A 26,630-nucleotide genomic window follows, 5' to 3' on the forward strand; every position below is an offset into this window, starting at 1 on the left:
GAGGCGAAAAATTTTTCTTCTGTTGCGTTGAGAAATATGTGTGCAATGGTACCTGCAGTATAATTTCCCATCGCTGCACTGAGTGAGGTGGCGCAGTGATTTGCACACTGGACTCACATTCGGAAGGACGACAGTTCAATACCACGTCCTATCATGCTGATTAGGTTTTCCAAGATTTCCCTAAATCGCTTCAGGAAAATTCCCGGATGGTTCCTTTGATAGGGCACGGCCGATATCCTTCCTTAGCCTTGCCTAATCTGATGAGGCCGATGACTTCACTTTTTGGTCCCCTCCCCCTAACCAACCAACCCACTGCTACGCCGTCTTCCTGTGTGTATATTTCCTTATCAAAGATAAAATAGTTTTATGATAGAGTGATCTGTAGTAATTTTATGATTTCGTAAGTTTCAAACAGTGGTTGCCCTACTATATCTCAGGAGGGTATCTTTTAGAGATTCGTATTCTCAACAACTGACATGTTTGTACACAAATGTGATATATCACAAGAGATGAACTTGCCTGTTTGGGGTACTTGTATGTTCTTTATTTTACGCGCTAAGGTTTGTCAGCTTTATGTTGCGTATTATGTACAGTATGTGTATATCTCGCCAACGACCTTGCCCCAGTGGTAACAATGGCTCCCGTCAGATTAACAAAGTTAAAAGCTATCGGACTGGGCTAGCAATTGGATGGGCGACCATCTGGTATGCCAAGCGCTGTTGGCAAGCGGAGTCCACTCAGCTCTTATGATGCAAACTGAAGAGCTGCTAGATTGAGAAATAGCGGCTCTGTTCTCACAAACTCACATGCGGCCGAGAAAGCAGACTCCTGGCTACATGCCCCTCCATATCTGCATCCAGTGACGCCTGTGGTCTGAGGATGACATGGCGGCCGTTCGATACCGTTGAGTCGTCATGGTCTGTTAGGGCGGAGTTCAGTATAGTTTTAGTTTTTATGTGTGTTGTTTGTTCAATAATGTGGTCAACTTTTTTACCTAGGTTGTATGTCAGGCTCTCTATAGAATTTATTATTGGATGGATCGGGATATGTTCCTTGTGTATCTTTGACTGTGATGGCAAAGTTGGTGTATATCGATCCATTATTTACTTTACAGTGTACTTGCAAACAAAAAGCACCATTGTAACAATTTGTCATTTTACAACTGTCGAAAACTAACACGAAACTTCTATCTATGATCTATGTTGACAATCTCCCCCATGAACCATGAACCTTGCCGTTGGTGCGGAGGCATGTGTGCCTCAGCGATACAGATAGCCGTACCGTAAGTGCAACCACAACGAAGGGGTATCTGTTAAGAGGCCAGACAAACGTGTGGTTCCCGAAGAGGGGCAGCGGCCTTTTCAGTCGTTGCAGGGGCAACAGTCAGGATGATTGACTGATCTGGCCTTGTAACACTAACCAAAAAGGACTTGCTGTACTGGTACTGAGAACGGCTGAAAGCAAGGGGAAACTACAGCCGCAATTTTTCCCGAGGGCAATGCAGCTTTACTACCACCTAGCAAGTGTGGTGTCTGGCGGTGACACCAGAATGAACTGTAGATTAAAACTAAAGAACCTGCAAAGAGGTGGGAATTTAAGGAGATGGGACCTGGATAAACAGACAGAACCAGAGGTTGTAGAGAGTTTCAGGGAGAGCATCAGGGAAAGATTGCCAAGAATGGGGGGAAAAATACAGTAGAGAAAGAATGGATAACTTTGACAGACGAGATAGTGACGGTAGCAGAGAATCAAGAAGGTAAAGAGACGAGGGCTAATAGAAATCCCTGGGTAACAGAAGAGATACAGAATTTAATTGATGAAAGGAAAAAATACAAACATGCAGTAAATGAAGCAGGCAAAAAGGAACACAAATGTCTCAAAAATGAGATCGACAGGAAGTGTAAAATGGCTAAGCAGGGATGACTAGAGGACAAATGTAAGGATGTAGAGGCGTATATCACTAGGGGTACGATAGATACTGCCTACAGGAAAATTAGAGAGACCTTTGGAGAAAAGAGAACCACTTGCATGAATAACAAGAGCTCAGATGGAAACCCAGTTCTAAGCAAAGAAGGGAAATCAGAAAGGTGGAAGGAGTATGTTATTGAGGACAATATTATCTAAGTGGAAGAGGATGTAGATGAAGATGAAATGGGAGATATGCTACTGCGTGAAGAGTTTGACAGAGCACTGAAATACCTGAGTCGAAAAAAGGCCCCGGGAGTAGACAACATTCCATTAGAACTACTGATAGCCTTGGGAGAGCCAACCCTGATAACACTCTACCATCTGGCGAGCAAGACGCATAAGAAGGGCGAAATACCCTCAGTCTTCAAGAAGAATATAATAATTCCAATCCCGAAGAAAGTAGGTGTTGACAGATATGAAAATTACCGAACTATCAGTTTAATAAGCCACGGCTGCAGAATACTAACACGAATTCTTTACATACGAATGGAAAAAACCGAGCGAGGTGGTGCAGTGGTAAGGCACTGGACTCGCATTCGGGAGGACCACGGTTCAATCCCGCGTCCGGCCATCCTGACTTAGGTTTTCCGTGATTTCCCTAAATCACTGCAGGCAAATACCGGGATGGTTCCTTTGAAAGGGCACGGCCGACTTCCTTCCCCATCCTTCCGTACACCGATGAGACCGATGACTACGCTGTCTGGTCTCCTTCCACAAACAACCAACCAACCAACGTTTGGAAAAACTGGTAGAAGCCAACCTCGGGGAAGATTAGTTTGGATTAAGTAGAAATGTTGGAACGTGAGGCAATACTGACCCTACGACTTATCTTATAAAATAGATTAAGGAAAGGCAAACCTAGGTTTCTAGCATTTGTGGACTTAGAGAAAGCTTTTAACAATGTTGACTGGAATACTCTCTTCCAAATTCTTAAGGAAGCAGGGTAAAATTCAGGGACCGAAAGGCCATCTACATTTTGTACAGAAACCAGATGGCAGTTATAAGAGTCGAGGGGCATGAAAGGGAAGCAGTGGTTGGGAAGGAAGTGAGAAAGGGTTGTATCCTAACCCCAATGTTATTCAATCTGTATATTGAGCAAGCAGTAAAGGAAACAAAAGAAAAATTCGGAGTAGGAATTGAAATCCATGGAGAAGAAATTAAAACTTTGAGGTTCGCCGATGACATTGTAATTCTGTCAGAGACAGCAAAGGACTTGGAAGAGCAGTTGAACGGAATGGACAGTGTCTTGAAAAGAGGATATAAGATGAACATCAACAAAGGCAAAACGAGGATAATAGAATGTAGTCGAATTAAATTGGGTGATGCTGAGGGTATTAGATTAGGAAATGAGACTCTTAAAGTAGTAAATGAGTTTTCATATTTGGGGAGCGAAATAACTAATGATGGTCGAAGTAGAGAGGATATAAAATGTAGATTGGCAATGGGAAGGAAAGCGTTTCTGAAGAAGAGAAATTTGTTAACATCGAGTATAGATTCAAGTGTCGGGAAGTCTTTTCTGAAAGTATTTGTATGGAGTGTATCCATGTATGGAAGTGAAACGTAGACGATAAATAGTTTAGAGGAAAGCAGAATAGAAGCTTTTGAAATGTGGTGCTACAGAAGGATGCTGAAGATTAGATGGGTAGATCACATAACTAATGAGGAGGTACTGAATAGAATGGGGAGACGTTTGTGGCACAACTTGACTAGAAGAAGGGATCGGTTGGTAGGACATAATCTGAGGCATCAAAGGATCACCAATTTAGTAAGGCGGGGCAGCGTGGATGGTAAAAGTCGTAGAGGGGGACCAAGAGATGAATGCACTAAGCAGATTCAGAAGGAAGTAGGTTGTAGTAGGTACTGGGAGATGAAGAAGCTCCACAGGATAGAGTAACATGGAGAGCTGCAGCAAACCGGTCTCTGGACTGAAGACCACAATAACAACAACAACAACATGTTGACAATGTAGTAGATAAAAGAACTTACATTCTAAGGTGATTTAATGGCGTCACTCCATCTAGAGGTGAGTATAAGGTAAAATCTCACAATACTACTACATAGACGTAGAATAGTATGAGACAAAAGTGTAATGTCAACAGGAACGTTTCAAAACGGCAAACATGCCGAAACAAGTTTGCAGTGAACATATTTAATCAAAAAGAAAGAAACAATGTACAGCTAATTTTGTAGAAAATATAATGTAGGAAACAAATTTGTGCGCTCAGTGCTAAGAAAGCCGGCCAGTGAGGACGCTCAAATCTCTGGTCGGACCTAATGGTTCAAATGGCTCCAAGCACTATGGCAGTTACATCAGAGGTCATCAGACCCCTAACCGCCGTCTGCTCCACGTCTGCTGTGCAGCGAGCTACCTTAAGTAATAACTATATTTTTCTTCCTTGCCACTTCTTCTTCGGTGTGTTTTTGCTTTTAGGAAGCTTTAATTGTCGAGTGCTAGTAATAGTGTTCCATAGATTTCGTGTTTGTTTTGAATACAGTGAGAGAGTCCCTTTAGTCAGCCATAGTGCCAGTAGTGTCAGTGTCGCTCTAACCGCCGTCTGCTGTGCAGCGAGCTACCTTAATTTAGGTATAAACTGTATTTACTTACTTGTCACTTCTTCTTCGGTGTGTTTTTGCTTTTAGGAAGCTTTAATTGTCGAGTGCTAGTAATAGTGTTCCATAGATTTGGTGTTTGTTTTGAAAACAGTGAGAGTCCCTTTAGTCAGCCATAGTGCCAGTAGTGTAAGTGTCGCCCTAACCGCCGTCTGCTGTGCAGCGAGCTAAATTAAAGTATTAACTGTATTTTTCTTACTTGTCACTTCTTCTTCGGTGTGTTTTTGCTTTTAGGAAGCTTTAATTGTCGAGTGCTAGTAATAGTGTTCCATAGATTTGGTGTTTGTTTTGAATACAGTGAGAGTCCCTTTAGTCAGCCATAGTGCCAGTAGTGTCAGTGTCGCCCTAACCGCCGTCTGCTGTGCAGCGAGCTAAATTAAAGTATTAACTGTATTTTTCTTACTTGTCACTTCTTCTTCGGCGTGTTTTTGCTTTTAGGAAGCTTTAATTGTCGAGTGCTAGTAATAGTGTTCCATAGATTTGGTGTTTGTTTTGAATACAGTGAGAGTCCCTTTAGTCAGCCATAGTGCCAGTAGTGTCAGTGTCGCCCTAACCGCCGTCTATTGTGCAGCGAGCTACCTTAAAGTATTAACTGTATTTTTCTTACTTGTCACTTCTTCTTCGGCGTGTTTTTGCTTTTAGGAAGCTTTAATTGTCGAGTGCTAGTAATAGTGTTCCATAGATTTGGTGTTTGTTTTGAATACAGTGAGAGTCCCTTTAGTCAGCCATAGTGCCAGTAGTGTCAGTGTCGCCCTAACCGCCGTCTATTGTGCAGCGAGCTACCTTAAAGTATTAACTGTATTTTTCTTACTTGTCACTTCTTCTTCGGCGTGTTTTTGCTTTTAGGAAGCTTTAATTGTCGAGTGCTAGTAATAGTGTTCCATAGATTTGGTGTTTGTTTTGAATACAGTGAGAGTCCCTTTAGTCAGCCATAGTGCCAGTAGTGTCAGTGTCGCCCTAACCGCCGTCTGCTGTGCAGCGAGCTACCTTAAAGTATTAACTGTATTTATCTTACTTGTCACTTCTTCTTCGGCGTGTTTTTGCTTTTAGGAAGCTTTAATTGTCGAGTGCTAGTAGTAGTGTTCCATAGATTTGGTGTTTGTTTTGAATACAGTGAGAGTCCCTTTAGTCAGCCATAGTGCCAGTAGTGTCAGTGTCGCCCTAACCGCCGTCTGCTGTGCAGCGAGCTACCTTAAAGTATTAACTGTATTTATCTTACTTGTCACTTCTTCTTCGGCGTGTTTTTGCTTTTAGGAAGCTTTAATTGTCGAGTGCTAGTAATAGTGTTCCATAGATTTGGTGTTTGTTTTGAATACAGTGAGAGTCCCTTTAGTCAGCCATAGTGCCAGTAGTGTCAGTGTCGCCCTAACCGCCGTCTGCTGTGCAGCGAGCTACCTTAATTTAAGGATTAACTGTATTTTTCTTACTTGTCACTTCTTCTTCGGCGTGTTTTTGCTTATAGGAAGTTTTAATTGTCGAGTGCTAGTAATAGTGTTCCATAGATTTGGTGTTTGTTTTGAATGCAGTGAGAGTCCCTTTAGTCAGCCATAGTGCCAGTAGTGTCAGTGTCGCCCTAACCGCCGTCTATTGTGCAGCGAGCTACCTTAAAGTATTAACTGTATTTTTCTTACTTGTCACTTCTTCTTCGGTGTGTTTTTGCTTATAGGAAGTTTTAATTGTCGAGTGCTAGTAATAGTGTTCCATAGATTTGGTGTTTGTTTTGAATACAGTGAGAGTCCCTTTAGTCAGCCATAGTGCCAGTAGTGTCAGTGTCGCCCTAACCGCCGTCTGCTGTGCAGCGAGCTACCTTAAAGTATTAACTGTATTTATCTTACTTGTCACTTCTTCTTCGGCGTGTTTTTGCTTTTAGGAAGCTTTAATTGTCGAGTGCTAGTAATAGTGTTCCATAGATTTGGTGTTTGTTTTGAATACAGTGAGAGTCCCTTTAGTCAGCCATAGTGCCAGTAGTGTCAGTGTCGCCCTAACCGCCGTCTGCTGTGCAGCGAGCTACCTTAAAGTATTAACTGTATTTATCTTACTTGTCACTTCTTCTTCGGCGTGTTTTTGCTTTTAGGAAGCTTTAATTGTCGAGTGCTAGTAATAGTGTTCCATAGATTTGGTGTTTGTTTTGAATACAGTGAGAGTCCCTTTAGTCAGCCATAGTGCCAGTAGTGTCAGTGTCGCCCTAACCGCCGTCTGCTGTGCAGCGAGCTACCTTAATTTAAGGATTAACTGTATTTTTCTTACTTGTCACTTCTTCTTCGGCGTGTTTTTGCTTATAGGAAGTTTTAATTGTCGAGTGCTAGTAATAGTGTTCCATAGATTTGGTGTTTGTTTTGAATACAGTGAGAGTCCCTTTAGTCAGCCATAGTGCCAGTAGTGTCAGTGTCGCCCTAACCGCCGTCTGCTGTGCAGCGAGCTACCTTAAAGTATTAACTGTATTTTTCTTACTTGTCACTTCTTCTTCGGTGTGTTTTTGCTTATAGGAAGTTTTAATTGTCGAGTGCTAGTAATAGTGTTCCATAGATTTGGTGTTTGTTTTGAATACAGTGAGAGTCCCTTTAGTCAGCCATAGTGCCAGTAGTGTCAGTGTCGCCCTAACCGCCGTCTGCTGTGCACCGAGCTACCTTAAAGTATTAACTGTATTTTTCTTACTTGTCACTTCTTCTTCGGAGTGTTTTTGCTTATAGGAAGTTTTAATTGTCGAGTGCTAGTAATAGTGTTCCATAGATTTGGTGTTTGTTTTGAATACAGTAAGAGTCCCTTTAGTCAGCCATAGTGCCAGTAGTGTCAGTGTCGCCCTAACCGCCGTCTATTGTGCAGCGAGCTACATTAAAGTATTAACTGTATTTTTCTTACTTGTCACTTCTTCTTCGGTGTGTTTTTGCTTTTAGGAAGCTTTAATTGTCGAGTGCTAGTAATAGTGTTCCATAGATTTGGTGTTTGTTTTGAATACAGTGAGAGTCCCTTTAGTCAGCCATAGTGCCAGTAGTGTCAGTGTCGCCCTAACCGCCGTCTGCTGTGCAGCGAGCTAAATTAAAGTATTAACTGTATTTTTCTTACTTGTCACTTCCTCTTCGGCGTGTTTTTGCTTTTAGGAAGCTTTAATTGTCGAGTGCTAGTAATAGTGTTCCATAGATTTGGTGTTTGTTTTGAATACAGTAAGAGTCCCTTTAGTCAGCCATAGTGCCAGTAGTGTCAGTGTCGCCCTAACCGCCGTCTGCTGTGCACCGAGCTACCTTAAAGTATTAACTGTATTTTTCTTACTTGTCACTTCTTCTTCGGTGTGTTTTTGCTTTTAGGAAGCTTTAATTGTCGAGTGCTAGTAATAGTGTTCCATAGATTTGGTGTTTGTTTTGAATACAGTGAGAGTCCCTTTAGTCAGCCATAGTGCCAGTAGTGTCAGTGTCGCCCTAACCGCCGTCTGCTGTGCACCGAGCTACCTTAAAGTATTAACTGTATTTTTCTTACTTGTCACTTCTTCTTCGGTGTGTTTTTGCTTATAGGAAGTTTTAATTGTCGAGTGCTAGTAATAGTGTTCCATAGATTTGGTGTTCGTTTTGAATACAGTAAGAGTCCCTTTAGTCAGCCATAGTGCCAGTAGTGTCAGTGTCGCCCTAACCGCCGTCTATTGTGCAGCGAGCTACCTTAAAGTATTAACTGTATTTTTCTTACTTGTCACTTCTTCTTCGGCGTGTTTTTGCTTTTAGGAAGCTTTAATTGTCGAGTGCTAGTAATAGTGTTCCATAGATTTGGTGTTTGTTTTCAATACAGTGAGAGTCCCTTTAGTCAGCCATAGTGCCAGTAGTGTCAGTGTCGCCCTAACCGCCGTCTATTGTGCAGCGAGCTACCTTAAAGTATTAACTGTATTTTTCTTACTTGTCACTTCTTCTTCGGTGTGTTTTTGCTTTTAGGAAGCTTTAATTGTCGAGTGCTAGTAATAGTGTTCCATAGATTTGGTGTTTGTTTTGAATACAGTGAGAGTCCCTTTAGTCAGCCATAGTGCCAGTAGTGTCAGTGTCGCCCTAACCGCCGTCTATTGTGCAGCGAGCTACCTTAAAGTATTAACTGTATTTTTCTTACTTGTCACTTCTTCTTCGGTGTGTTTTTGCTTATAGGAAGTTTTAATTGTCGAGTGCTAGCAATAGTGTTCCATAGATTTGGTGTTTGTTTTGAATACAGTGAGAGTTCCTTTAGTCAGCCATAGTGCCAGTAGTGTCAGTGTCGCCCTAACCGCCGTCTGCTGTGCAGCGAGCTACCTTAATTTAAGGATTAACTGTATTTTTCTTACTTGTCACTTCTTCTTCGGCGTGTTTTTGCTTATAGGAAGTTTTAATTGTCGAGTGCTAGTAATAGTGTTCCATAGATTTGGTGTTTGTTTTGAATACAGTGAGAGTCCCTTTAGTCAGCCATAGTGCCAGTAGTGTCAGTGTCGCCCTAACCGCCGTCTGCTGTGCAGCGAGCTACCTTAATTTAAGGATTAACTGTATTTTTCTTACTTGTCACTTCTTCTTCGGCGTGTCTTTGCTTATAGGAAGCTTTAATTGTCGAGTGCTAGTAATAGTGTTCCATAGATTTGGTGTTTGTTTTGAATACAGTGAGAGTCCCTTTAGTCAGCCATAGTGCCAGTAGTGTCAGTGTCGCCCTAACCGCCGTCTGTTGTGCAGCGGGCTACCTTAAAGTATTAACTGTATTTATCTTACTTGTCACTTCTTCTTCGGCGTGTTTTTGCTTTTAGGAAGCTTTAATTGTCGAGTGCTAGTAATAGTGATCCATAGATTTGGTGTTTGTTTTGAATACAGTGAGAGTCCCTTTAGTCAGCCATAGTGCCAGTAGTGTCAGTGTCGCCCTAACCGCCGTCTGCTGTGCACCGAGCTACCTTAAAGTATTAACTGTGTTTTTCTTACTTGTCACTTCTTCTTCGGTGTGTTTTTGCTTATAGGAAGTTTTAATTGTCGAGTGCTAGTAATAGTGTTCCATAGATTTGGTGTTCGTTTTGAATACAGTAAGAGTCCCTTTAGTCAGCCATAGTGCCAGTAGTGTCAGTGTCGCCCTAACCGCCGTCTATTGTGCAGCGAGCTACCTTAAAGTATTAACTGTATTTTTCTTACTTGTCACTTCTTCTTCGGCGTGTTTTTGCTTTTAGGAAGCTTTAATTGTCGAGTGCTAGTAATAGTGTTCCATAGATTTGGTGTTTGTTTTGAATACAGTGAGAGTCCCTTTAGTCAGCCATAGTGCCAGTAGTGTCAGTGTCGCCCTAACCGCCGTCTATTGTGCAGCGAGCTACCTTAAAGTATTAACTGTATTTTTCTTACTTGTCACTTCTTCTTCGGTGTGTTTTTGCTTTTAGGAAGCTTTAATTGTCGAGTGCTAGTAATAGTGTTCCATAGATTTGGTGTTTGTTTTGAATACAGTGAGAGTCCCTTTAGTCAGCCATAGTGCCAGTAGTGTCAGTGTCGCCCTAACCGCCGTCTATTGTGCAGCGAGCTACCTTAAAGTATTAACTGTATTTTTCTTACTTGTCACTTCTTCTTCGGTGTGTTTTTGCTTATAGGAAGTTTTAATTGTCGAGTGCTAGCAATAGTGTTCCATAGATTTGGTGTTTGTTTTGAATACAGTGAGAGTCCCTTTAGTCAGCCATAGTGCCAGTAGTGTCAGTGTCGCCCTAACCGCCGTCTGCTGTGCAGCGAGCTACCTTAATTTAAGGATTAACTGTATTTTTCTTACTTGTCACTTCTTCTTCGGCGTGTTTTTGCTTATAGGAAGTTTTAATTGTCGAGTGCTAGTAATAGTGTTCCATAGATTTGGTGTTTGTTTTGAATGCAGTGAGAGTCCCTTTAGTCAGCCATAGTGCCAGTAGTGTCAGTGTCGCCCTAACCGCCGTCTATTGTGCAGCGAGCTACCTTAAAGTATTAACTGTATTTTTCTTACTTGTCACTTCTTCTTCGGTGTGTTTTTGCTTATAGGAAGTTTTAATTGTCGAGTGCTAGTAATAGTGTTCCATAGATTTGGTGTTTGTTTTGAATACAGTGAGAGTCCCTTTAGTCAGCCATAGTGCCAGTAGTGTCAGTGTCGCCCTAACCGCCGTCTGCTGTGCAGCGAGCTACCTTAAAGTATTAACTGTATTTATCTTACTTGTCACTTCTTCTTCGGCGTGTTTTTGCTTTTAGGAAGCTTTAATTGTCGAGTGCTAGTAATAGTGTTCCATAGATTTGGTGTTTGTTTTGAATACAGTGAGAGTCCCTTTAGTCAGCCATAGTGCCAGTAGTGTCAGTGTCGCCCTAACCGCCGTCTGCTGTGCAGCGAGCTACCTTAAAGTATTAACTGTATTTATCTTACTTGTCACTTCTTCTTCGGCGTGTTTTTGCTTTTAGGAAGCTTTAATTGTCGAGTGCTAGTAATAGTGTTCCATAGATTTGGTGTTTGTTTTGAATACAGTGAGAGTCCCTTTAGTCAGCCATAGTGCCAGTAGTGTCAGTGTCGCCCTAACCGCCGTCTGCTGTGCAGCGAGCTACCTTAATTTAAGGATTAACTGTATTTTTCTTACTTGTCACTTCTTCTTCGGCGTGTTTTTGCTTATAGGAAGTTTTAATTGTCGAGTGCTAGTAATAGTGTTCCATAGATTTGGTGTTTGTTTTGAATACAGTGAGAGTCCCTTTAGTCAGCCATAGTGCCAGTAGTGTCAGTGTCGCCCTAACCGCCGTCTGCTGTGCAGCGAGCTACCTTAAAGTATTAACTGTATTTTTCTTACTTGTCACTTCTTCTTCGGTGTGTTTTTGCTTATAGGAAGTTTTAATTGTCGAGTGCTAGTAATAGTGTTCCATAGATTTGGTGTTTGTTTTGAATACAGTGAGAGTCCCTTTAGTCAGCCATAGTGCCAGTAGTGTCAGTGTCGCCCTAACCGCCGTCTGCTGTGCACCGAGCTACCTTAAAGTATTAACTGTATTTTTCTTACTTGTCACTTCTTCTTCGGAGTGTTTTTGCTTATAGGAAGTTTTAATTGTCGAGTGCTAGTAATAGTGTTCCATAGATTTGGTGTTTGTTTTGAATACAGTAAGAGTCCCTTTAGTCAGCCATAGTGCCAGTAGTGTCAGTGTCGCCCTAACCGCCGTCTATTGTGCAGCGAGCTACATTAAAGTATTAACTGTATTTATCTTACTTGTCACTTCTTCTTCGGTGTGTTTTTGCTTTTAGGAAGCTTTAATTGTCGAGTGCTAGTAATAGTGTTCCATAGATTTGGTGTTTGTTTTGAATACAGTAAGAGTCCCTTTAGTCAGCCATAGTGCCAGTAGTGTCAGTGTCGCCCTAACCGCCGTCTGCTGTGCACCGAGCTACCTTAAAGTATTAACTGTATTTTTCTTACTTGTCACTTCTTCTTCGGTGTGTTTTTGCTTTTAGGAAGCTTTAATTGTCGAGTGCTAGTAATAGTGTTCCATAGATTTGGTGTTTGTTTTGAATACAGTGAGAGTCCCTTTAGTCAGCCATAGTGCCAGTAGTGTCAGTGTCGCCCTAACCGCCGTCTGCTGTGCACCGAGCTACCTTAAAGTATTAACTGTATTTTTCTTACTTGTCACTTCTTCTTCGGTGTGTTTTTGCTTATAGGAAGTTTTAATTGTCGAGTGCTAGTAATAGTGTTCCATAGATTTGGTGTTCGTTTTGAATACAGTAAGAGTCCCTTTAGTCAGCCATAGTGCCAGTAGTGTCAGTGTCGCCCTAACCGCCGTCTATTGTGCAGCGAGCTACCTTAAAGTATTAACTGTATTTTTCTTACTTGTCACTTCTTCTTCGGCGTGTTTTTGCTTTTAGGAAGCTTTAATTGTCGAGTGCTAGTAATAGTGTTCCATAGATTTGGTGTTTGTTTTGAATACAGTGAGAGTCCCTTTAGTCAGCCATAGTGCCAGTAGTGTCAGTGTCGCCCTAACCGCCGTCTATTGTGCAGCGAGCTACCTTAAAGTATTAACTGTATTTTTCTTACTTGTCACTTCTTCTTCGGTGTGTTTTTGCTTTTAGGAAGCTTTAATTGTCGAGTGCTAGTAATAGTGTTCCATAGATTTGGTGTTTGTTTTGAATACAGTGAGAGTCCCTTTAGTCAGCCATAGTGCCAGTAGTGTCAGTGTCGCCCTAACCGCCGTCTATTGTGCAGCGAGCTACCTTAAAGTATTAACTGTATTTTTCTTACTTGTCACTTCTTCTTCGGTGTGTTTTTGCTTATAGGAAGTTTTAATTGTCGAGTGCTAGCAATAGTGTTCCATAGATTTGGTGTTTGTTTTGAATACAGTGAGAGTCCCTTTAGTCAGCCATAGTGCCAGTAGTGTCAGTGTCGCCCTAACCGCCGTCTGCTGTGCAGCGAGCTACCTTAATTTAAGGATTAACTGTATTTTTCTTACTTGTCACTTCTTCTTCGGCGTGTTTTTGCTTATAGGAAGTTTTAATTGTCGAGTGCTAGTAATAGTGTTCCATAGATTTGGTGTTTGTTTTGAATACAGTGAGAGTCCCTTTAGTCAGCCATAGTGCCAGTAGTGTCAGTGTCGCCCTAACCGCCGTCTGCTGTGCAGCGAGCTACCTTAATTTAAGGATTAACTGTATTTTTCTTACTTGTCACTTCTTCTTCGGCGTGTCTTTGCTTATAGGAAGTTTTAATTGTCGAGTGCTAGTAATAGTGTTCCATAGATTTGGTGTTTGTTTTGAATACAGTGAGAGTCCCTTTAGTCAGCCATAGTGCCAGTAGTGTCAGTGTCGCCCTAACCGCCGTCTGTTGTGCAGCGGGCTACCTTAAAGTATTAACTGTATTTATCTTACTTGTCACTTCTTCTTCGGCGTGTTTTTGCTTTTAGGAAGCTTTAATTGTCGAGTGCTAGTAATAGTGATCCATAGATTTGGTGTTTGTTTTGAATACAGTGAGAGTCCCTTTAGTCAGCCATAGTGCCAGTAGTGTCAGTGTCGCCCTAACCGCCGTCTATTGTGCAGCGAGCTACCTTAAAGTATTAACTGTATTTTTCTTACTTGTCACTTCTTCTTCGGTGTGTTTTTGCTTATAGGAAGTTTTAATTGTCGAGTGCTAGTAATAGTGTTCCATAGATTTGGTGTTTGTTTTGAATACAGTGAGAGTCCCTTTAGTCAGCCATAGTGCCAGTAGTGTCAGAGTCGCCCTAACCGCCGTCTATTGTGCAGCGAGCTACCTTAAAGTATTAACTGTATTTTTCTTACTTGTCACTTCTTCTTCGGTGTGTTTTTGCTTATAGGAAGTTTTAATTGTCGAGTGCTAGTAATAGTGTTCCATAGATTTGGTGTTTGTTTTGAATACAGTGAGAGTCCCTTTAGTCAGCCATAGTGCCAGTAGTGTCAGTGTCGCCCTAACCGCCGTCTGCTGTGCAGCGAGCTACCTTAAAGTATTAACTGTATTTATCTTACTTGTCACTTCTTCTTCGGCGTGTTTTTGCTTTTAGGAAGCTTTAATTGTCGAGTGCTAGTAATAGTGTTCCATAGATTTGGTGTTTGTTTTGAATACAGTAAGAGTCCCTTTAGTCAGCCATAGTGCCAGTAGTGTCAGTGTCGCCCTAACCGACGTCTATTGTGCAGCGAGCTACCTTAAAGTATTAACTGTATTTTTCTTACTTGTCACTTCTTCTTCGGTGTGTTTTTGCTTATAGGAAGTTTTAATTGTCGAGTGCTAGTAATAGTGTTCCATAGATTTCGTGTTTGTTTTGAATACAGTCAGAGAGAGTCCCTTTAGTCAGCCATAGTGCCAGTAGTGTCAGTGTCGCCCTAACCGCCGTCTGCTGTGCAGCGAGCTACCTTAATTTAAGGATTAACTGTATTTTTCTTACTTGTCACTTCTTCTTCGGCGTGTTTTTGCTTATAGGAAGTTTTAATTGTCGAGTGCTAGTAATAGTGTTCCATAGATTTGGTGTTTGTTTTGAATACAGTGAGAGTCCCTTTAGTCAGCCATAGTGCCAGTAGTGTCAGTGTCGCCCTAACCGCCGTCTGCTGTGCAGCGAGCTACCTTAAAGTATTAACTGTATTTTTCTTACTTGTCACTTCTTCTTCGGTGTGTTTTTGCTTTTAGGAAGCTTTAATTGTCGAGTGCTAGTAATAGTGTTCCATAGATTTCGTGTTTGTTTTGAATACAGTCAGAGAGAGTCCCTTTAGTCAGCCATAGTGCCAGTAGTGTCAGTGTCGCCCTAACCGCCGTCTGCTGTGCAGCGAGCTACCTTAAAGTATTAACTGTATTTTTCTTACTTGTCACTTCTTCTTCGGTGTGTTTTTGCTTTTAGGAAGCTTTAATTGTCGAGTGCTAGTAATAGTGTTCCATAGATTTCGTGTTTGTTTTGAATACAGTCAGAGAGAGTCCCTTTAGTCAGCCATAGTGCCAGTAGTGTCAGTGTCGCCCTAACCGCCGTCTGCTGTGCAGCGAGCTACCTTAATTTAAGGATTAACTGTATTTTTCTTACTTGTCACTTCTTCTTCGGCGTGTTTTTGCTTTTAGGAAGCTTTAATTGTCGAGTGCTAGTAATAGTGTTCCATAGATTTGGTGTTTGTTTTGAATACAGTGAGAGTCCCTTTAGTCAGCCATAGTGCCAGTGTCGCCCTAACCGCCGTCTGCTGTGCAGCGAGCTACCTTAAAGTATTAACTGTATTTTTCTTACTTGTCACTTCTTCTTCGGTGTGTTTTTGCTTTTAGGAAGCTTTAATTGTCGAGTGCTAGTAATAGTGTTCCATAGATTTCGTTTTTGTTTTGAATACAGTCAGAGAGAGTCCCTTTAGTCAGCCATAGTGCCAGTAGTGTCAGTGTCGCCCTAACCGCCGTCTGCTGTGCAGCGAGCTAAATTAAAGTATTAACTGTATTTTTCTTACTTGTCACTTCTTCTTCGGTGTGTTTTTGCTTTTAGGAAGCTTTAATTGTCGAGTGCTAGTAATAGTGTTCCATAGATTTGGTGTTTGTTTTGAATACAGTGAGAGTCCCTTTAGTCAGCCATAGTGCCAGTAGTGTCAGTGTCGCCCTAACCGCCGTCTGCTGTGCAGCGAGCTAAATTAAAGTATTAACTGTATTTTTCTTACTTGTCACTTCTTCTTCGGCGTGTTTTTGCTTTTAGGAAGCTTTAATTGTCGAGTGCTAGTAATAGTGTTCCATAGATTTGGTGTTTGTTTTGAATACAGTGAGAGAGTCCCTTTAGTCAGCCATAGTGCCAGTAGTGTCAGTGTCGCCCTAACCGCCGTCTGCTGTGCAGCGAGCTACCTTAAAGTATTAACTGTATTTTTCTTACTTGTCACTTCTTCTTCGGTGTGTTTTTGCTTTTAGGAAGCTTTAATTGTCGAGTGCTAGTAATAGTGTTCCATAGATTTGGTGTTTGTTTTGAATACAGTGAGAGTCCCTTTAGTCAGCCATAGTGCCAGTAGTGTCAGTGTCGCCCTAACCGCCGTCTGCTGTGCAGCGAGCTACCTTAAAGTATTAACTGTATTTTTCTTACTTGTCACTTCTTCTTCGGTGTGTTTTTGCTTTTAGGAAGCTTTAATTGTCGAGTGCTAGTAATAGTGTTCCATAGATTTCGTGTTTGTTTTGAATACAGTCAGAGAGAGTCCCTTTAGTCAGCCATAGTGCCAGTAGTGTCAGTGTCGCCCTAACCGCCGTCTGCTGTGCAGCGAGCTACCTTAAAGTATTAACTGTATTTTTCTTACTTGTCACTTCTTCTTCGGTGTGTTTTTGCTTTTAGGAAGCTTTAATTGTCGAGTGCTAGTAATAGTGTTCCATAGATTTCGTGTTTGTTTTGAATACAGTGAAAGAGTCCCTTTAGTCAGCCATAGTGCCAGTAGTGTCAGTGTCGCCCTAACCGCCGTCTGCTGTGCAGCGAGCTACCTTAAAGTATTAACTGTATTTTTCTTACTTGTCACTTCTTCTTCGGTGTGTTTTTGCTTTTAGGAAGCTTTAATTGTCGAGTGCTAGTAATAGTGTTCCATAGATTTGGTGTTTGTTTTGAATACAGTCAGAGAGAGTCCCTTTAGTCAGCCATAGTGCCAGTAGTGTCAGTGTCGCCCTAACCGCCGTCTGCTGTGCAGCGAGCTACCTTAAAGTATTAACTGTATTTTTCTTACTTGTCACTTCTTCTTCGGTGTGTTTTTGCTTTTAGGAAGCTTTAATTGTCGAGTGCTAGTAATAGTGTTCCATAGATTTCGTGTTTGTTTTGAATACAGTCAGAGAGAGTCCCTTTAGTCAGCCATAGTGCCAGTAGTGTCAGTGTCGCCCTAACCGCCGTCTGCTGTGCAGCGAGCTACCTTAAAGTATTAACTGTATTTTTCTTACTTGTCACTTCTTCTTCGGCGTGTTTTTGCTTTTAGGAAGCTTTAATTGTCGAGTGCTAGTAATAGTGTTCCATAGATTTGGTGTTTGTTTTGAATACAGTGAGAGTCCCTTTAGTCAGCCATAGTGCCAGTAGTGTCAGTGTCGCCCTAACCGCCGTCTGTTGTGCAGCGAGCTACCTTAAAGTATTAACTGTATTTTTCTTACTTGTCACTTCTTCTTCGGTGTGTTTTTGCTTATAGGAAGTTTTAATTGTCGAGTGCTAGTAATAGTGTTCCATAGATTTGGTGTTTGTTTTGAATACAGTGAGAGTCCCTTTAGTCAGCCATAGTGCCAGTAGTGTCAGTGTCGCCCTAACCACCGTCTGTTGTGCAGCGAGCTACCTTAAAGTATTAACTGTATTTTTCTTACTTGTCACTTCTTCTTCGGTGTGTTTTTGCTTTTAGGAAGCTTTAATTGTCGAGTGCTAGTAATAGTGTTCCATAGATTTGGTGTTTGTTTTGAATACAGTGAGAGTCCCTTTAGTCAGCCATAGTGCCAGTAGTGTCAGTGTCGCCCTAACCGCCGTCTGTTGTGCAGCGAGCTACCTTAAAGTATTAACTGTATTTTTCTTACTTCTTCTTCGGTGTGTTTTTGCTTATAGGAAGTTTTAATTGTCGAGTGCTAGTAATAGTGTTCCATAGATTTGGTGTTTGTTTTGAATACAGTGGGAGTCCCTTTAGTCAGCCATAGTGCCAGTAGTGTCAGTGTCGCCCTAACCGCCGTCTATTGTGCAGCGAGCTACCTTAAAGTATTAACTGTATTTATCTTACTTGTCACTTCTTCTTCGGCGTGTTTTTGCTTTTAGGAAGCTTTAATTGTCGAGTGCTAGTAATAGTGTTCCATAGATTTGGTGTTTGTTTTGAATACAGTGAGAGAGTCCCTTTAGTCAGCCATAGTGCCAGTAGTGTCAGTGTCGCCCTAACCGCCGTCTGCTGTGCAGCGAGATACCTTAAAGTATTAACTGAATTTATCTTACTTGTCACTTCTTCTTCGGCGTGTTTTTGCTTTTAGGAAGCTTTAATTGTCGAGTGGTAGTAATAGTGTTCCATAGATTTGGTGTTTGTTTTGAATACAGTGAGAGAGTCCCTTTAGTCAGCCATAGTGCCAGTAGTGTCAGTGTCGCCCAAACCGCCGTCTGCTGTGCAGCGAGCTACCTTAAAGTATTAACTGTATTTATCTTACTTGTCACTTCTTCTTCGGCGTGTTTTTGCTTTTAGGAAGCTTTAATTGTCGAGTGCTAGTAATAGTGTTCCATAGATTTGGTGTTTGTTTTGAATACAGTGAGAGTCCCTTTAGTCAGCCATAGTGCCAGTAGTGTCAGTGTCGCCCTAACCGCCGTCTGCTGTGCAGCGAGCTACCTTAAAGTATTAACTGTATTTATCTTACTTGTCACTTCTTCTTCGGCGTGTTTTTGCTTTTAGGAAGCTTTAATTGTCGAGTGCTAGTAATAGTGTTCCATAGATTTGGTGTTTGTTTTGAATACAGTGAGAGAGTCCCTTTAGTCAGCCATAGTGCCAGTAGTGTCAGTGTCGCCCTAACCGCCGTCTGCTGTGCAGCGAGCTACCTTAAAGTATTAACTGTATTTATCTTACTTGTCACTTCTTCTTCGGCGTGTTTTTGCTTTTAGGAAGCTTTAATTGTCGAGTGCTAGTAATAGTGTTCCATAGATTTGGTGTTTGTTTTGAATACAGTGAGAGTCCCTTTAGTCAGCCATAGTGCCAGTAGTGTCAGTGTCGCCCTAACCGCCGTCTGCTGTGCAGCGAGCTACCTTAAAGTATTAACTGTATTTATCTTACTTGTCACTTCTTCTTCGGCGTGTTTTTGCTTTTAGGAAGCTTTAATTGTCGAGTGCTAGTAATAGTGTTCCATAGATTTGGTGTTTGTTTTGAATACAGTGAGAGTCCATTTAGTCAGCCATAGTGCCAGTAGTGTCAGTGTCGCCCTAACCGCCGTCTGCTGTGCAGCGAGCTACCTTAAAGTATTAACTGTATTTATCTTACTTGTCACTTCTTCTTCGGCGTGTTTTTGCTTTTAGGAAGCTTTAATTGTCGAGTGCTAGTAATAGTGTTCCATAGATTTGGTGTTTGTTTTGAATACAGTGAGAGAGTCCCTTTAGTCAGCCATAGTGCCAGTAGTGTCAGTGTCGCCCTAACCGCCGTCTGCTGTGCAGCGAGCTACCTTAAAGTATTAACTGTATTTTTCTTACTTGTCACTTCTTCTTCGGTGTGTTTTTGCTTATAGGAAGTTTTAATTGTCGAGTGCTAGTAATAGTGTTCCATAGATTTGGTGTTTGTTTTGAATACAGTAAGAGTCCCTTTAGTCAGCCATAGTGCCAGTAGTGTCAGTGTCGCCCTAACCGCCGTCTGCTGTGCAGCGAGTTACCTTAATTTAAGGATTAACTGTATTTTTCTTACTTGTCACTTCTTCGTGTTTTTGTTTTTAGGAAGCTTTAATTGTCGAGTGCTAGTAATAGTGTTCCATAGATTTGGTGTTTGTTTTGAATACAGTGAGAGTCCATTTAGTCAGCCATAGTGCCAGTAGTGTCAGTGTCGCCCTAACCGCCGTCTGTTGTGCAGCGAGCTACCTTAAAGTATTAACTGTATTTTTCTTACTTGTCACTTCTTCTTCGGTGTGTTTTTGCTTTTAGGAAGCTTTAATTGTCGAGTGCTAGTAATAGTGTTCCATAGATTTGGTGTTTGTTTTGAATACAGTGAGAGTCCATTTAGTCAGCCATAGTGCCAGTAGTGTCAGTGTCGCCCTAACCGCCGTCTGTTGTGCAGCGAGCTACCTTAAAGTATTAACTGTATTTTTCTTACTTGTCACTTCTTCTTCGGTGTGTTTTTGCTTTTAGGAAGCTTTAATTGTCGAGTGCTAGTAATAGTGTTCCATAGATTTGGTGTTTGTTTTGAATACAGTGAGAGTCCCTTTAGTCAGCCATAGTGCCAGTAGTGTCAGTGTCGCCCTAACCGCCGTCTGCTGTGCAGCGAGTTACCTTAATTTAAGGATTAACTGTATTTTTCTTACTTGTCACTTCTTCGGCGTGTTTTTGTTTTTAGGAAGCTTTAATTGTCGAGTGCTAGTAATAGTGTTCCATAGATTTGGTGTTTGTTTTGAATACAGTGAGAGAGTCCCTTTAGTCAGCCATAGTGCCAGTAGTGTCAGTGTCGCCCTAACCGCCGTCTGTTGTGCAGCGAGCTACCTTAAAGTATTAACTGTATTTTTCTTACTTGTCACTTCTTCTTCGGTGTGTTTTTGCTTTTAGGAAGCTATAATTGTCGAGTGCTATTAATAGTGTTCCATAGATTTGGTGTTTGTTTTGAATACAGTGAGAGAGTCCCTTTAGTCAACCATAGTGCCAGTAGTGTGTGTTGCCCTAACCGCCGTCTGCTGTGCACCGAGCTACCTTAAAGTATTAACTGTATTTTTCTTGTCACTTCTTCTTCGGCGTGTTTTTGCTTATAGGAAGTTTTAATTGTCGAGTGCTAGTAATAGTGTTCCATAGATTTGGTGTTTGTTTTGAATACAGTGAGAGAGTCCCTTTAGTCAGCCATAGTGCCAGTAGTGTCAGTGTCGCCCTAACCGCCGTCTGCTGTGCAGCGAGCTACCTTAAAGTATTAACTGTATTTTTCTTACTTGTCACTTCTTCTTCGGCGTGTTTTTGCTTTTAGGAAGCTTTAATTGTCGAGTGCTAGTAATAGTGTTCCATAGATTTGGTGTTTGTTTTGAATACAGTGAGAGTCCCTTTAGTCAGCCATAGTGCCAGTAGTGTCAGTGTCGCCCTAACCGCCGTCTGTTGTGCAGCGAGCTACCTTAAAGTATTAACTGTATTTTTCTTACTTGTCACTTCTTCTTCGGTGTGTTTTTGCTTATAGGAAGTTTTAATTGTCGAGTGCTAGTAATAGTGTTCCATAGATTTGGTGTTTGTTTTGAATACAGTGAGAGTCCCTTTAGTCAGCCATAGTGCCAGTAGTGTCAGTGTCGCCCTAACCACCGTCTGTTGTGCAGCGAGCTACCTTAAAGTATTAACTGTATTTTTCTTACTTGTCACTTCTTCTTCGGTGTGTTTTTGCTTTTAGGAAGCTTTAATTGTCGAGTGCTAGTAATAGTGTTCCATAGATTTCGTGTTTGTTTTGAATACAGTGAGAGTCCCTTTAGTCAGCCATAGTGCCAGTAGTGTCAGTGTCGCCCTAACCGCCGTCTGCTGTGCAGCGAGCTACCTTAAAGTATTAACTGTATTTTTCTTACTTGTCACTTCTTCTTCGGTGTGTTTTTGCTTTTAGGAAGCTTTAATTGTCGAGTGCTAGTAATAGTGTTCCATAGATTTGGTGTTTGTTTTGAATACAGTAAGAGTCCCTTTAGTCAGCCATAGTGCCAGTAGTGTCAGTGTCGCCCTAACCGCCGTCTGCTGTGCAGCGAGCTACCTTAAAGTATTAACTGTATTTATCTTACTTGTCACTTCTTCTTCGGCGTGTTTTTGCTTTTAGGAAGCTTTAATTGTCGAGTGCTAGTAATAGTGTTCCATAGATTTGGTGTTTGTTTTGAATACAGTGAGAGAGTCCCTTTAGTCAGCCATAGTGCCAGTAGTGTCAGTGTCGCCCTAACCGCCGTCTGCTGTGCAGCGAGCTACCTTAAAGTATTAACTGTATTTTTCTTACTTGTCACTTCTTCTTCGGTGTGTTTTTGCTTATAGGAAGTTTTAATTGTCGAGTGCTAGTAATAGTGTTCCATAGATTTGGTGTTTGTTTTGAATACAGTAAGAGTCCCTTTAGTCAGCCATAGTGCCAGTAGTGTCAGTGTCGCCCTAACCGCCGTCTGCTGTGCAGCGAGTTACCTTAATTTAAGGATTAACTGTATTTTTCTTACTTGTCACTTCTTCGTGTTTTTGTTTTTAGGAAGCTTTAATTGTCGAGTGCTAGTAATAGTGTTCCATAGATTTGGTGTTTGTTTTGAATACAGTGAGAGTCCATTTAGTCAGCCATAGTGCCAGTAGTGTCAGTGTCGCCCTAACCGCCGTCTGTTGTGCAGCGAGCTACCTTAAAGTATTAACTGTATTTTTCTTACTTGTCACTACTTCTTCGGTGTGTTTTTGCTTTTAGGAAGCTTTAATTGTCGAGTGCTAGTAATAGTGTTCCATAGATTTGGTGTTTGTTTTGAATACAGTGAGAGTCCATTTAGTCAGCCATAGTGCCAGTAGTGTCAGTGTCGCCCTAACCGCCGTCTGTTGTGCAGCGAGCTACCTTAAAGTATTAACTGTATTTTTCTTACTTGTCACTTCTTCTTCGGTGTGTTTTTGCTTTTAGGAAGCTTTAATTGTCGAGTGCTAGTAATAGTGTTCCATAGATTTGGTGTTTGTTTTGAATACAGTGAGAGTCCCTTTAGTCAGCCATAGTGCCAGTAGTGTCAGTGTCGCCCTAACCGCCGTCTGCTGTGCAGCGAGTTACCTTAATTTAAGGATTAACTGTATTTTTCTTACTTGTCACTTCTTCGGCGTGTTTTTGTTTTTAGGAAGCTTTAATTGTCGAGTGCTAGTAATAGTGTTCCATAGATTTGGTGTTTGTTTTGAATACAGTGAGAGAGTCCCTTTCGTCAGCCATAGTGCCAGTAGTGTCAGTGTCGCCCTAACCGCCGTCTGTTGTGCAGCGAGCTACCTTAAAGTATTAACTGTATTTTTCTTACTTGTCACTTCTTCTTCGGTGTGTTTTTGCTTTTAGGAAGCTATAATTGTCGAGTGCTAGTAATAGTGTTCCATAGATTTGGTGTTTGTTTTGAATACAGTGAGAGAGTCCCTTTAGTCAACCATAGTGCCAGTAGTGTGTGTTGCCCTAACCGCCGTCTGCTGTGCACCGAGCTACCTTAAAGTATTAACTGTATTTTTCTTGTCACTTCTTCTTCGGCGTGTTTTTGCTTTTAGGAAGCTTTAATTGTCGAGTGCTAGTAATAGTGTTCCATAGATTTGGTGTTTGTTTTGAATACAGTGAGAGTCCCTTTAGTCAGCCATAGTGCCAGTAGTGTCAGTGTCGCCCTAACCGCCGTCTGTTGTGCAGCGAGCTACCTTAAAGTATTAACTGTATTTTTCTTACTTGTCACTTCTTCTTCGGTGTGTTTTTGCTTATAGGAAGTTTTAATTGTCGAGTGCTAGTAATAGTGTTCCATAGATTTGGTGTTTGTTTTGAATGCAGTGAGAGTCCCTTTAGTCAGCCATAGTGCCAGTAGTGTCAGTGTCGCCCTAACCGCCGTCTATTGTGCAGCGAGCTACCTTAAAGTATTAACTGTATTTTTCTTACTTGTCACTTCTTCTTCGGTGTGTTTTTGCTTATAGGAAGTTTTAATTGTCGAGTGCTAGTAATAGTGTTCCATAGATTTGGTGTTTGTTTTGAATACAGTGAGAGTCCCTTTAGTCAGCCATAGTGCCAGTAGTGTCAGTGTCGCCCTAACCGCCGTCTGCTGTGCAGCGAGCTACCTTAAAGTATTAACTGTATTTATCTTACTTGTCACTTCTTCTTCGGCGTGTTTTTGCTTTTAGGAAGCTTTAATTGTCGAGTGCTAGTAATAGTGTTCCATAGATTTGGTGTTTGTTTTGAATACAGTGAGAGTCCCTTTAGTCAGCCATAGTGCCAGTAGTGTCAGTGTCGCCCTAACCGCCGTCTGCTGTGCAGCGAGCTACCTTAAAGTATTAACTGTATTTATCTTACTTGTCACTTCTTCTTCGGCGTGTTTTTGCTTTTAGGAAGCTTTAATTGTCGAGTGCTAGTAATAGTGTTCCATAGATTTGGTGTTTGTTTTGAATACAGTGAGAGTCCCTTTAGTCAGCCATAGTGCCAGTAGTGTCAGTGTCGCCCTAACCGCCGTCTGCTGTGCAGCGAGCTAAATTAAAGTATTAACTGTATTTTTCTTACTTGTCACTTCCTCTTCGGCGTGTTTTTGCTTTTAGGAAGCTTTAATTGTCGAGTGCTAGTAATAGTGTTCCATAGATTTGGTGTTTGTTTTGAATACAGTAAGAGTCCCTTTAGTCAGCCATAGTGCCAGTAGTGTCAGTGTCGCCCTAACCGCCGTCTGCTGTGCACCGAGCTACCTTAAAGTATTAACTGTATTTTTCTTACTTGTCACTTCTTCTTCGGTGTGTTTTTGCTTTTAGGAAGCTTTAATTGTCGAGTGCTAGTAATAGTGTTCCATAGATTTGGTGTTTGTTTTGAATACAGTGAGAGTCCCTTTAGTCAGCCATAGTGCCAGTAGTGTCAGTGTCGCCCTAACCGCCGTCTGCTGTGCACCGAGCTACCTTAAAGTATTAACTGTATTTTTCTTACTTGTCACTTCTTCTTCGGTGTGTTTTTGCTTATAGGAAGTTTTAATTGTCGAGTGCTAGTAATAGTGTTCCATAGATTTGGTGTTCGTTTTGAATACAGTAAGAGTCCCTTTAGTCAGCCATAGTGCCAGTAGTGTCAGTGTCGCCCTAACCGCCGTCTATTGTGCAGCGAGCTACCTTAAAGTATTAACTGTATTTTTCTTACTTGTCACTTCTTCTTCGGCGTGTTTTTGCTTTTAGGAAGCTTTAATTGTCGAGTGCTAGTAATAGTGTTCCATAGATTTGGTGTTTGTTTTGAATACAGTGAGAGTCCCTTTAGTCAGCCATAGTGCCAGTAGTGTCAGTGTCGCCCTAACCGCCGTCTATTGTGCAGCGAGCTACCTTAAAGTATTAACTGTATTTTTCTTACTTGTCACTTCTTCTTCGGCGTGTTTTTGCTTTTAGGAAGCTTTAATTGTCGAGTGCTAGTAATAGTGTTCCATAGATTTGGTGTTTGTTTTGAATACAGTGAGAGTCCCTTTAGTCAGCCATAGTGCCAGTAGTGCCAGTAGTGTCAGTGTCGCCCTAACCGCCGTCTATTGTGCAGCGAGCTACCTTAAAGTATTAACTGTATTTTTCTTACTTGTCACTTCTTCTTCGGTGTGTTTTTGCTTATAGGAAGTTTTAATTGTCGAGTGCTAGCAATAGTGTTCCATAGATTTGGTGTTTGTTTTGAATACAGTGAGAGTCCCTTTAGTCAGCCATAGTGCCAGTAGTGTCAGTGTCGCCCTAACCGCCGTCTGCTGTGCAGCGAGCTACCTTAATTTAAGGATTAACTGTATTTTTCTTACTTGTCACTTCTTCTTCGGCGTGTTTTTGCTTATAGGAAGTTTTAATTGTCGAGTGCTAGTAATAGTGTTCCATAGATTTGGTGTTTGTTTTGAATACAGTGAGAGTCCCTTTAGTCAGCCATAGTGCCAGTAGTGTCAGTGTCGCCCTAACCGCCGTCTGCTGTGCAGCGAGCTACCTTAATTTAAGGATTAACTGTATTTTTCTTACTTGTCACTTCTTCTTCGGCGTGTCTTTGCTTATAGGAAGTTTTAATTGTCGAGTGCTAGTAATAGTGTTCCATAGATTTGGTGTTTGTTTTGAATACAGTGAGAGTCCCTTTAGTCAGCCATAGTGCCAGTAGTGTCAGTGTCGCCCTAACCGCCGTCTGTTGTGCAGCGGGCTACCTTAAAGTATTAACTGTATTTATCTTACTTGTCACTTCTTCTTCGGCGTGTTTTTGCTTTTAGGAAGCTTTAATTGTCGAGTGCTAGTAATAGTGTTCCATAGATTTGGTGTTTGTTTTGAATACAGTGAGAGTCCCTTTAGTCAGCCATAGTGCCAGTAGTGTCAGTGTCGCCCTAACCGCCGTCTGCTGTGCAGCGAGCTACCTTAATTTAAGGATTAACTGTATTTTTCTTACTTGTCACTTCTTCTTCGGCGTGTTTTTGCTTATAGGAAGTTTTAATTGTCGAGTGCTAGTAATAGTGTTCCATAGATTTGGTGTTTGTTTTGAATACAGTGAGAGTCCCTTTAGTCAGCCATAGTGCCAGTAGTGTCAGTGTCGCCCTAACCGCCGTCTGCTGTGCAGCGAGCTACCTTAAAGTATTAACTGTATTTTTCTTACTTGTCACTTCTTCTTCGGTGTGTTTTTGCTTATAGGAAGTTTTAATTGTCGAGTGCTAGTAATAGTGTTCCATAGATTTGGTGTTTGTTTTGAATACAGTGAGAGTCCCTTTAGTCAGCCATAGTGCCAGTAGTGTCAGTGTCGCCCTAACCGCCGTCTGCTGTGCACCGAGCTACCTTAAAGTATTAACTGTATTTTTCTTACTTGTCACTTCTTCTTCGGAGTGTTTTTGCTTATAGGAAGTTTTAATTGTCGAGTGCTAGTAATAGTGTTCCATAGATTTGGTGTTTGTTTTGAATACAGTAAGAGTCCCTTTAGTCAGCCATAGTGCCAGTAGTGTCAGTGTCGCCCTAACCGCCGTCTATTGTGCAGCGAGCTACATTAAAGTATTAACTGTATTTTTCTTACTTGTCACTTCTTCTTCGGTGTGTTTTTGCTTTTAGGAAGCTTTAATTGTCGAGTGCTAGTAATAGTGTTCCATAGATTTGGTGTTTGTTTTGAATACAGTGAGAGTCCCTTTAGTCAGCCATAGTGCCAGTAGTGTCAGTGTCGCCCTAACCCCCGTCTGCTGTGCAGCGAGCTAAATTAAAGTATTAACTGTATTTTTCTTACTTGTCACTTCCTCTTCGGCGTGTTTTTGCTTTTAGGAAGCTTTAATTGTCGAGTGCTAGTAATAGTGTTCCATAGATTTGGTGTTTGTTTTGAATACAGTAAGAGTCCCTTTAGTCAGCCATAGTGCCAGTAGTGTCAGTGTCGCC

Source organism: Schistocerca gregaria, chromosome 6 (genome assembly GCF_023897955.1).
Source record: "Schistocerca gregaria isolate iqSchGreg1 chromosome 6, iqSchGreg1.2, whole genome shotgun sequence".
Lineage (NCBI taxonomy): Eukaryota > Metazoa > Arthropoda > Insecta > Orthoptera > Acrididae > Schistocerca > Schistocerca gregaria.